The sequence below is a fragment of the Eptesicus fuscus genome, chromosome 9, assembly GCF_027574615.1.
Source record: "Eptesicus fuscus isolate TK198812 chromosome 9, DD_ASM_mEF_20220401, whole genome shotgun sequence".
In the NCBI taxonomy this organism is placed as follows: domain Eukaryota; kingdom Metazoa; phylum Chordata; class Mammalia; order Chiroptera; family Vespertilionidae; genus Eptesicus; species Eptesicus fuscus.
Genome location: NC_072481.1, coordinates 75,269,271 through 75,281,961, shown reverse-complemented (window position 1 = coordinate 75,281,961; position 12,691 = coordinate 75,269,271). Strand labels below are relative to the sequence as shown.

At 39.8% G+C, this 12,691-nt stretch overlaps 1 protein-coding gene across 3 annotated transcripts in view; it reads left to right on the top strand.

Moving 5' to 3' along the window:
* Positions 1 to 12,691, top strand: part of CDKAL1 (CDK5 regulatory subunit associated protein 1 like 1) — a 654,128-nt gene that overhangs the window by 532,545 nt on the left and 108,892 nt on the right. The window lies entirely within an intron of this gene.

Genomic DNA, 12,691 nt, shown 5'->3' with positions numbered 1-12,691 from the left:
TATCAAAGACTGCAAAGACAGGTTTTGGGGTGTTTTTTTGTTTGGTTGGTTTTTGTTTTGTTTTTTCCCTTACCAAACAATGTAGTGATGGACTTGGCTTTTGTATTGGTACAGATAGTTGAAATATTAACTGCCAATTCTTGGTTCTCCATTGCTCCTGATAGAAAGTTATTTTCCGAATAAAAACCCTAACGAAAAGCAGTGCATAGCACTATATGTGAAATATCCACTGCTAATAGTTTTGCTACGCAGAAGACCAAATAGTGTAGGGACCCCTACACATCCATCCCACAGCTTTATGTACCCATGGCCTGCTCTGATTCTTTAATACCCCTGGCTCTCCACTGCCTGTATTTGAAGAATTCCCAGACATCTTTTTACTTATAAGTATTTCACTATATTTGTAAAAGATACGGACTCTTTTTAAAAAAACACACATATAACTGTTTTTAAAGAAAATGCTCAATATCACATCTTCATAGGGAAATACATTGTGAGATTTCTCAGAGTTGTATAAAACTTCTTTATCACATAAGATTCCAGTAAATCTGTTAATTTGAGGTGACTTCAGAAGCAAACAAAAAATTTGCACAGTCGAATTGCTAATATAAACTTAAATCTTTATCTATGAATTTACAGGGAGACATGTGGTGGGGATTTTTTAACTAGCCAAAATAAGTAGTGTGAAAACTACTTTCCTCAGCTCTGAATATGAAGATGTCTGGATTCAGGAGGGAAAAATCATGCCAGTTGTTCATAGAAGTTGAAATAATTTGAATAGCTTCTAGTGTTTCTATCATGATCAATTTGACTTAAGCACCAAAAATTTTTAAAAGAGATGTTTATTCTCCTCCATGTGACCATAGCTATATACATGACTAAAAATTATATCATTTCAAGTTGCTTTTTTGGAGTTAAATCAATCAGTTTGCATAATATGGCCATTTGTTTGAAAGAGGTTGAGAGAGCTCGTAGTATCTGACAATGCAGGTGGAAGGTACAGGCTGATAAGTAATATACAAAAGCAAAAGGAATGTGATTGGCCAGATTTCTGATGGGAAAGTTGCATTTTTTTTATATGAAACCATGTAATGAACATAAATGCAACAGTGGCTAAAGTTAACATTTAACAACAAAAGGCTGTGACAAATGTTTTGCCTGGCTTGTCTAAATTTTGCCCACTTCTAACATTTTTTTAATTCACAGTTAAGGGAAATTCCATTATTCTTTTATTAGAACTCTTAATGGAACTTGGCCATTTGCAGCTTCTACCGGCTTCCTCTTCATATCCTTTGTGGCATTGTATCAAAGTCACCTCAGATTATTTTGGCTTCCCTTGTGAAGACTTCATTCCTCTACAAATTAGTCATCAGGCAATGAGGAATTGAAAATAAATGCTAGATGGAGTTCCTTTTGATCTTTGCTTTAAGATCTGTAATAAATTATTATAAGTAACTGGACTGCCTATGAGTGATTTTTGAAGCTTCCAGGGTTTGGCCTGTTGGCATTCTGATTTATTCTGTCTGTGTGGTGAAGGAAAAGGGAAAAGTTTCCTGCTAGGCAGCTCTCCTGCCCCTCACTAGCCTCCTCCCATTTTTCTAAGCTCCATCCAGACAAGTCAAACTGTATTACTTTTAACCTTGTCTCTTGTTGATCAGTGTCCACAAAGATGAAAATCACAAGGGACTACATAACATACACTATTTTCTCAACCTCAGAATGTTTCTCCCTCCCCCCCGCCCCTGTAAATAAAATAATAGAGGGTTACGATTCAAGTTACTTTGTCATTTTAATTAACCAATTATATTCAAACAAATTAGTTTTCTAGGCAGATAGGTTTTAGTGTAAAACACTAAAAGGGGTGGTTAAAGTTGGTTAAAACATGTCATGCTTAATAAGATTTGTGGAGTGATCTTTAGGTTAAATGTGTACATATATCATAAATTAAAGCTTTTATAAAATAAAATATAGGCTGTATTGGATTTGTTTTCAAAAAGAATTCAAGGAGGGGAGTGGTAGGGTAGAGTAAAATAAGATTGGCCAAATGTTGATTATTGAAACTGAATGATGGGTTTGTGGGCTAATGGTTCTAGTCCCTGTATAGTTTCTATATGATTGAAATAGTGCATAATGAAAAAGATGCAAAAGTAAAATAAACTATGGTCTGCTCCCAAACGTGAATGTTATGGTATTCTTTTCCTCTCTAGCTAAATTCCTTTTATTGCTAATGTTTCCCTTGATGTAAATGTATACCAAAGCAGGACTACTCCGCATTTCAGTGGGCGTATTATGCTCAGTAAACTCAGAAATGCACTCCTGTTCTGAAGTGCCATAATTTCCGGGGGCTTTGTCCCAAATTATAGTGGGTCACTTAAATGACAGCTTTGCCTACTAGCAACTGTTGAAACAGTTGTAATTACAAAGCATAGTTGGTGCAACTGTTTTGTTCTCAGTGAGTCAGTTATATTTGCTCTTCTTTCCTTCCTCCCAACCAAGATTGCTCCTGCCTGACCCCAGACACAGGAAAGTCACCAGGTTAAACAGACGTGTTGTTTGAGTCTGGCCAGGTGCGGTCCTTAATGGTGCTGCTCTAAAGCCATTGTTTGGGTTGTAAATGGTCAGTTGGTTTTCTCTTAAATGCTGTTGCAAAAGACAAACAAAGCTTAGAACAAAATGTTCACTCAGAATGAGCCTCAAGGGAAATACCTGATTCATTTTTTTATACTCCAAGGCAAATTTTCCTGTAGACTGGAAGCATTTCATTCCAGACTGTAATCTCTGATTCCGTGTCTATTTAAAATATATATATTTTTTCAGGGGTTCTTATAATATAGACAAATGCAGAAAGGCTTTTACCAAAGTTAATTCCCATTTATCTGTCCTAATAAACGGTAATATTGGTAAAGGGAATTCAAAAAAGCAGGTAATCTGATGATATTTTGTTCATGTATTTCTTCTGTTATTTTAAGAATCATAATAAACATAGCTTGTAATTTCTGGAAACACATCATACTGACTACCAGGAAAGGTTTAGGGTCACAGGCCTTCAAGGTCACAGAAAGCCAGCTTGAAGTTGAATTTTCCTTTGGATAAGTCACAGGTAAGTAGAGTAGGGTATAATTAGAACAATTTTATGGAAGCTATGCAAATTGGCGTGTGCTTTCTATCTTTAGCTTGAAGAAAATATTACTATGCATATAAAAGATGTTTCTTTCTTATTTCCTTCCTTCTTTTCTTTCTTATTAGATTTTTATCAGAATTATGTGTTTAGGGGGAAAGCTAGATTTATTAGTCAAACACAGGTGTTAATAATCTGCTCATGTAGAAAGCTATTATAAAATATGAAAATGCTTGGAAAGAAAGAGTTACAAAATTCTGTTTGGGTTTATAGTGGTTCTTAACATGTGCACAGTTGACTAAGATCCTAAACACAGTTAACCTGTATGAATGCACATAGCCTAGACCAGTGGTCAGCAAACCGCGGCTCGCGAGCCACATGCGGCTCGTGAGCCGCGGTTTGCCGCTCTGTTGACTAATGAGTTTGCTGACCACTGTCATATACTACCCTTTACCTCTTTGCACACAATATGCCAAAATCGCCTAATCCTCACAGCTTCCAACTACGCGGTAACATTTAGTCTAGCAGTGGTCGGCAAACTCATTAGTCAACAGAGTGGCCTAGACTATTAAAGGTGAGTGAGTCCTTAACAGGTTGTCACTATTATAGTTTCTGTATTGTATGAAGAGGGCTTCTTATTTTCTTTTAGTGACTATTGTTATTTTAATAATTTTCTACACTTAAAGATATTAATCAGTGGACACACATGAGAAGTAACATTATTATACAGCTCCTGTATTGGTGAAGTAAGTTTTTCTTTTTCTTTTGGTGACTAGTGTCATTTTAATAAACTTTCTACATGCATAGACATATATCAGTTGAACTGTAAACAAATTCATATGTGTCAAAAAACAACAACAACCAGCTATGTATGAAGACACTTGATTAGTTAGCCGATGAGTAAGACAGAAAAGGAACATGAGTACTTTACTCAACCAGGGTCTTTTATGCAGTAATCTCAGCTCAGAACCTGCAGATAAGCTAACCTGGGCCCAGCCTGGCAAAATTATTATTTAATTCTCCCTCCCCACTTAATTACTTTTTTAGTCCCCCATCTACAAACAGTCCACTTTTTTTACAAAAAACAGTCCTAACAAACAAAGATGCCTGGTTTTCCAAACCACAGTCAACCCTAGCAGCAGTTAAAAAGAGGGTGGTTATTGCTTCAAGAAGTCAGAGCTCCATTAAGAAGTGGCAGCATACTAAATGAAGGCAAGGCCAAGGCCATAAAAACTGTAAGTCATTAACAGAGGAACTCTAAACGTGCAGCTGCCCACGACCACTTAATTTGGACCCAGATACCCAAATATCCCTATACATTTTAGTAGTTCCAGGGTAAAATAATTGGCCTAAATTGCATCAAGAAACAGATGTTTTATTTTAAAATAGTAGAGATGTGTATAACCTACTTTTAGAAACATTGATATTTTAAGAATAAAGTTTAACTTGAAAACTCTCTTAGGAACAGCTAGATAAATGCAGTATTACTATGGAGAGTGGTTTAATAAGAGAGAAATAGTGAAAGAGTGGTTGAACATGTGTTGGTAGTTGGGTAAAGGACAAAAAGTGTGTCTGAGCATAAAAGATGAGGAGGGTAAAATCAGTATTCTACCATATTATCCTATATAATAAAAGCCTAATATGCAAATCAAATGGCAAAACCACCAGTCACTATGATGTGCACTGACCACCAGGGGGCAGATGCTCAACGCAGGAGCTGCCCCCTGGTGGTCAGTGCGCTCCCACAGGGGGAGCGCCGCTCGGCCAGAAGCCAGGCTCATGTCTGGTGAGCACAGTGGCAGTGGCAGTGGCAGGAGCCTCTCCCGCTTCCGAGGCAGGGCTAAGGAGCAGCTGGCCAAGTGGTAAGGAGCAGCGAGCAGGCAGGCAGTAAGGAGCCAGGGATCCTGGACTGTGAGAGGGATATCCGATTGCTGGCAGGCAGACATCCCCCGGGGGGTCCTGGACTGCGAGTGCATGCAGGCCGGGCTGAGGGACTCCCCCGAGTGCACAAATTTTCATGCCCTGGGCCTATAGTTCATTATATAATTAGATACTGTAAAGATATTGATGTCTTTGAGAATTACTATAAAGTATTTTTATTCTTAAGATTATTGTAAGTATTGCCCTGGCCAGTGTGGCTCTGTTGGTTGAGCATCGCCCTGTGCACTGAAAGGTGGCCAGTTCGACTCCTGGTCAAGACACATGCCCAGGTTGTTAGCTCGATTCCCAGTATGGGTGTATGTGGGAGGCAGCCAGTCGATGTTTCTCTCTCACATAGATGTTTCTTTCTCTCTCTCTCTCTCCTTCTCCCTTTCTCTCTTGCTAAAATCAATAAAAACATATATATTTTTAAATAGATTATTCTAGGCATAACTTGAATGGAATAATAGTAAGTTCATGTATCAGTATATGCATTTCAATTGCAACATTAAACATACAAAGCAATTCATATGTATTTCCATAATTCACATTTTTAAGACTACCTTAAGAACTGTTATTAATACAAACATGTCTGGGAATTCATATCCACTAGTATACAGTGATATATAGTAAAAAAAAAAAAAAAAAAGCCAAACCTCTGCGGCTCTGTTTGGACAGAAGCATATAGCAAAAATCTATTTCCAAAGTCTAGGGGGTGGGAAAGTCTTGGTTTCTACCACTGTCCTTTCTTCTTTAAGAGACTAATAGTCTCTGTGACATTGTTTCATAAATACATATATCATACCTTAAGGGAAAAGAACAGTTTTATTTTGGAAACCATGTATTGATTTACATTTCTCCATTAATCAGATTTGTCTGGCGATTTAAGATAAAAGTCACTTTACCCAGCTCTTTATGTTTGAAGAATAATGGCCATTTGACTCAATCCTGAGGCAGCCGCAGCATTGTCAAGCCTTCATTATCTCCTGGGCTTTGAATAACATAATGTAGCAACAGAGTGCTTTGAGTTGTTCTAGAGAGGGAGATGGGAATTTGGATTGTTGCCTGCTGGCCCTGTTGAGCTTTGAGCTATCTGCTGTCTGGAAATAGCAAATTCAGTTTTTAATGGATCCGGCACTCTATGATAGCCAGATTTTCATGGCACATGCAGATAAAGAAACCAGTTATTGATTTGGCATGTTTACGCCATGCTTAAAACAGTCCTCGGCAGCAGATTGTCCAAAGCCATTTGTGCACTTAACTCCATTCCCCATCTTTGGCAAAGACTAAAAAATGTTTAAAAAGTAATTTTAGGGATGTTGCTAAATATCGGGAACGATTGGATAAATGTCTAATTGATTGAGTTCCCTTCCTGTTACATTTTCACATGTCATAGTAAAACCATGCTCAGGGAAGTGAGCACTTTAGTGAATACTAAACCCATTTATTGTCGCCATCAACTCTGCTCTAAAGCCAAATGGATAACTCAGTCTCAAAATAAAGGGCGTACTAAATACAGGAGCTCTCGGTGCAAAAACTTGGCTTTCATTTGTTAAAGTACCTTGTTTCTCAAGGTGACCTTGCAGTTGTCACAGAAGGTGCAGACACAGCTCCCCAGTCAAGATCTGTATGTAACCACCTTGTGCTTCCTGGCCTCTGCCAACCTGACCCAAAGCTTTGTCCTCAGTGTTTAACACTCCTCAGCTTGTGATTCAAGTTCAGTAGCAGATCATGTTTTGTGAGCCTACCTTTGTGATATTATATGTATGTCTTTTTCTCTTTTCCTTCCACTTTGACATTGTTCTAAAAATTAAACATTTTTACATGTTAGCTAATTTATTTTGTTACTATAACTTCAGGGATAGGTGGTATTGGAAGGATGTGTAAATGGCAGAGAGTTTAATGTTGTTACAATGAGATATCCGGGGACCCATAGATGCCAGAATTTGGCTCTGCCAGTTACCCTGAGGATTGACCAGGAGAATTGAATCCAACTGGATTATTATTATTGTTATTGTTACTATTCAACTTTTAAAGCACACCATGTAACTGGCACCATCCCCAAAGCTCTACATGCACACGTAACTCATTAAGCTTTATACCAACCTGTAAGATGAGTACTCTATCTCCCATTTTACAGATAAAGAAACTGAGACACAGAGAGATTGAGTAACTGCTCAAGGTCACACATCTGACAAGTTATAGAGATGTGTAACTCCAGAGCCTATGCCCACAACCTCTATGCCACAAGGAACCAAATACCCGCAGTGTAAGATGCTCTAACCCCGTGGTCGGCAAACTGCGGCTCGCGAGCCACATACAGCTCTTTGGCCCCTTGAGTGTGGCTCTTCCACAAAATACCATGGCCTGGGTGAGTCTATTTTGAAGAAGTGGCATTAGAAGAAGTTTAAATTTAAAAATTTGGCTCTCAAAAGAAATTTCAATCATTGTACTGTTGATATTTGGCTCTGTTGACTAACGAGTTTGCCGACCACTGCTTTAACCGAAGGCCGACTGACCAACACACCTCAGGCTCAGGGCTGAAGTGGACTTCTTACCCTGCCTCTCTTGTCTAACTCAACTCTCATTCTCGATAGGCGAACATTCGGTAGAAATAGAAACATTATGTGAAAAGGAATAAGGAGAGACAGAGGACAGTAATAGGGGAAGAGCACCGAGGATTCATTGAATGACCTCCCTGTAAAGCAGATGATTAAGCAGCTAAGCTTATCCTAAAAATGTCCACCCTCACCTCCACTCTTCCCCAACCTGATTCATTCCCCACCAGCCTGGGGCAAAGGAAACTCGACTGATTTAAGCTGGACATCAAGGCTAATATCATCAGAGACTAAGAGACAAGGATCAGGCCCAGTCTAACTGTCTTTCCTCCCCGGCCCCTCAGTGGGGGTGGGGATGGGGCACGTTGGCAGCACCAGGGTTCCAGCCAAAGGATCGGAATCCTTTGTACCAACACAACCGGGCGTGCTCATGCCAGAGGAATAGGCTGAGTCAGAACCTAAAACCTAAAGCACAGAGAAAGGTTGGGGAGAGAACCAGCCGAAGTCACGATACCTGGAAATGAGAAAGTAGCATCAGGCAGGCTAGAGACAGGGAGAATGCTGCCCTGTTCCATTCAACAGGACACCAGCGAGCATCTGAACTTCCCTTTACGGGCAGGTGGGGTCATGACAGAAGATAGAACGTTTCCCAGGTCTTTATTTACGAATGTCCTATTTAGTAGCATTTTTCTCTCCCGTCCACCTGCCCACCCAGGCACTCCCAGGAATAGTAGGAATAGGGGAAAGCAAAGCTCACGATCAAATCCTTTGCAAACATTTAATATAAAAGCACTGATTTAAAAATAGTCAAAGAAGATCTACATAGACATGGCAGTTACTCTATTTTCTAAGTATTTATCAAATCTAAAAATGTCTCGGTTCCTACTGTTATTGGTGATACGCTGCCACTACGAAACTCACTGGGATGGGGAAGAACCAGCAGAGAGGGCAGAGGACCTGCATGGAACCAAGACCAGAGAACATGCAGGCACCACCTCCCCTGGGCGAATGCCTCCCACTGCCCTGCCAGCCTCCCCCTGCTCGTCCTCTGTCGTAAGTCTTCGCACCCAGTTCAAATGTATCACCATAGTCATGCCCATTTCCTGTGTCGCCCCCCTTATGTGCACTGCCACGGACCAACCCTTCCCTCCCCACTGGGACAACAGACTTGCCTGGAATACAGTCCACGTGATATGTTAGTGAGCAAAGAAAAATACAGGACACCCAGTTCAGTTTGAATTTCGGGTAAATAATATTTTGTTTTGCTTAAATATATGACCACTACAACATGTGTGACATATTTTCTAAGAAGTTATTCATTTACCTGAAATCCATGTGTAACTGGATGTCTTGTTATCATCTGGCAACCCTAGTTATATGTCTACTACGTATTTCACTTGGGTGCCTTGAGACAGAAAGATGAAAAGGAAAACAGCCAAAATGGAGAGAAATCAAAAATTTTCTTAAATCTTCGGCTGTGTCGAATGTGAAGGACCTGAGGCAGTTGGTTCCTAGTCCTCCCTCCACCCTGATATAATGTGCCTGGCCTCCCGTCCAGGGCTGACACCTATGTCAGATGTAGTTCTTCAGACATTTCCTGTTTCACTTGAAAAGATGAAACAACTTACTCATTTGACTTTGGTTCTCTAAAATCTGATGACAGCATTTTCACCTGGGGAGTCTGTCAGGAAAGTTGTTTGGAAGGCACCAAGCAGTTAAATGAAAAAGTGTCCATACCTTATCTTCAAGGAAGAAGAATTTTTATGTTCCCCCTGAAAAAGACACTTTGTTTCTCAGCAGCACATTATCATAAAATATAATTCATGACTTGTGTGTAGCTGAAGTTATTTTTATTGAGATGCACTGAGAACAGTCGTGCTGGCGGTGCTTAAAGCACATAATGGAGGCATCCATTAGGAATGAGGAAGCTATTACTGCCGTTTCTCTTCTCCAGCTCTGGGCTCCAGTTGTAAGGCTGTCGGGAGTCCTGTGATTGGTGGAGTGCGGGCTGATGCTGACTGAGGACGGGCTCCCAGGCCTGGCCTGTGTCTTCCTCAGCACATTATGAAGGCAGCTGAAAAGCCCCAGTCTCCCTGTCATCTCACATGATTACCAGCCTTCCATACAGACTCTGACTTGCACAATTTCCACAATTCTCCTGACAAAGAATAGTGAAATGAAAGTATTTCCATGGGCCAATAATTCATTCTCTCTAGGGTTTTTGTGCAAGATTAAGAAGACGTGATTCCAGTTAGCATCTATTGTGCTTTTTAAATGTGCGCATTAACACTCTTCCCTTGAAATTGGAAAGCAAGAGAGTTTTAGCATCTGGGAAGAAAATAAGTTACCAGCTTCTTTTTATGGTTGTTAATATTTTCCATTATTTAACACTCTACCTTTGGGTGCCTTTCAGAATTCCAGAGGTATTTTAAATCCACATGTGTCAAATGAAAATAAGGGAGTTTTAAAAACTCAAGTTCTTTTTAATTTAATACTATTATTATATGGAACACATGGGTAAGAAGGGAGTCTTTCACTTTTAATTACTGTAAAGTATAATAATACAGCTGCTATGCATAAACCAGAAATCCCTCTAATTCAGTGTAGACTTTTTTAGATGGGGATCGTTTTAAAGCTGTTTGTTTGTCTTTTCTCAGTTTTTATTTCTTATCAACACTCGTTTTCTAATTTAACTTAAAGCAACATTCAAGTTGATGTAGTGAAGGTGGTTTGGCTTGGCCCTCCCTCCTCCACGGGCACTTACTTTCTATTGCTTTTTGTTTGTCTCAACACCAGCTGATTATCTTCCCACCGGAATGGATTATCTTCCCTTCTTTGTATTCATATTTATTACTATTCCACTTCCTTTTGCATTTCTCTGCACAATTTCTTAGATGTTCTTGCTTTATACCCTCCATTTTGTTTCTGCTGTGGGTATAATTCTTAGGGTCTGCAACCTGGTACCTTCTGTTTCTGCTTCCCCTCCTTTGGAGACAGTGATATAAAGCTCACACGGGGTCTTCCACTCTCCTCTCAGAATCTTAAACCATAGAGCTGGGAAGGCCCTTAGAGCTCACGTAACCTACTGCTCTCCCCATCCCAGCTGTTCTGTGTAGGTGAGGGAAGGCCCCCTCTGTGCTGCAGAATTCATCCTCTATGACCCAGTTTAATTTCACCTTCTGATGCAAACAGAGAATTGTTCTCTGCTACCGCAATGGCATGTGTATGTCTTTATGACTTGACTTAGGCTCTCAGAATTCAGTTCCATTCAGGAAACATGTGGGGGGTTTTTTCTAGGGGAGAGGCACAATAACTGGGATGAGACAGTTATAATCCAGGAGGCAGCAGGGCAAGATGGCAACAAATACTGAAATTATTTTGCTGTGTTATATACTTATTATTAACATATCCCCTCCACCCTGTGACACTGTGGATGTCTTTAGGAGGGAATCATATCTTATTTGTGTGTTTCTTCCCCTCTAGGAAAAAAAAAAAACACACCTCAGTTATGGCCTAGGATTTAATGTGTTGTATATATGAAGTGTGTTTTACTTTTCTTTTGATCTGCATACTCTAACTTTACAAAGAACTTTCCCATTATCAAACAGCAAATACAGGGTTAAAATTCAGTACTTCAATCCCTAGTTTGGGCTCTGCTCATGTCATTTCATAGTTGCAATGTTCCAGTGTAATAACCACAGCTATGGGAGGGCTTACTAAGTTTGTTTGGGGGTTTTAATGATAAAATAGGTAATACTTGCACTTAATGTATTCTAAGACAGTCTCCATCCTAACCCTCCTTTACAGACCCTGCTCCCCTTTTGAGAGGCAAGCCCCCGTTCTGGTTTGTATATACCTCAAGAGTTATTTTTTGCAAACACACACACATACCTACATGTGTGTTTTTATATAGATTTATGCTTTTTAATTCAAATGTTCACATACTACAAACTCTTCTGTTTCTTTTTCACTTTATGGCGTATTTTGGAGATAATATGAATCTGGACCTAAAGAACCGCCTTGTTCTGTATGTTTTAAACAGATGTGTATGTTCCATAGCAGATGTTTGCCATCTTTATTTAACTAGAGTCTTCCTGATGGATCTTTGGGTGGCTTCTGACCTTTGATCTTACAGGCAGGGCTGCAGTGTATAATCTCACAGACATGCTATTTTGTGCCTGCATAAATGTTAACCGTAGGATACATTTCTCGAAGTAGAATGGCTGGATTAGGGTGCTTGCATTTTAAGTCATGATCGGAAGTGCCAGATGCCCGCTAGGCCGGATGCTCTGATGCCCCCTCCCATCAGCGTGTAAAACAGTGCTGTTCCCCACACCCTCCCTGACTTTCAAATCCTTTCCTGGTAGGGAAAGGGGATCTTCTTGTAGTTTTAATTTATGTTTCTCTTTTGAGTGTAGCCATTCAGTTGTTAGAAATGACCACAAAAATTGAATAATTTGGTCTTTGAGTTCATGTAGCTACCCTTTGTCCATGAGTTTATCTGACGTTACAGTCACTCACCTCTTACTGACATGAAGAACTTAAGGTCAACACTGAAAGTTTGCTACGAAAAATAGTGGCAAACCTGGGCCTACGGAAGTACTCTCACAGTCTGCAGTGAGGCTAGAACAGTGGTCGGCAAACTCATTAGTCAACAGAGCCAAATATCAACCAAAATTTGAGAGTCAAATTTTTTAAACTTAAACTTCTTCTAACGCCACTTCTTCAAAATAGACTTGCCCAGGCCGTGGTATTTTGTGGAAGAGCCACACTCAAGGGGCCAAAGAGCCGCATGTGGCTTGCGAGCCGCAGTTTGCCGACCACGGGCGCTAGACCAACAGGTTAGAATGCTGCCAAGCTATCACTAAGCCCGTGCCCCAGAAGATCAGCAGCTGCTAACACTTCAGGACTGATTAGTGATCCCTCTTGTACTTTGATAGGTTTAAACATTCACCAGTTTTCGCTTCAGTTATAATTTGCAAATGTACTCATTTCTAAATAAAGACAAATGGTCTTAACTCATGGATGAAAAATCTTTTTCAAATTAAGTATTCATAATAAATTTTCAATATGTAACAGACATGTATTTAAAACT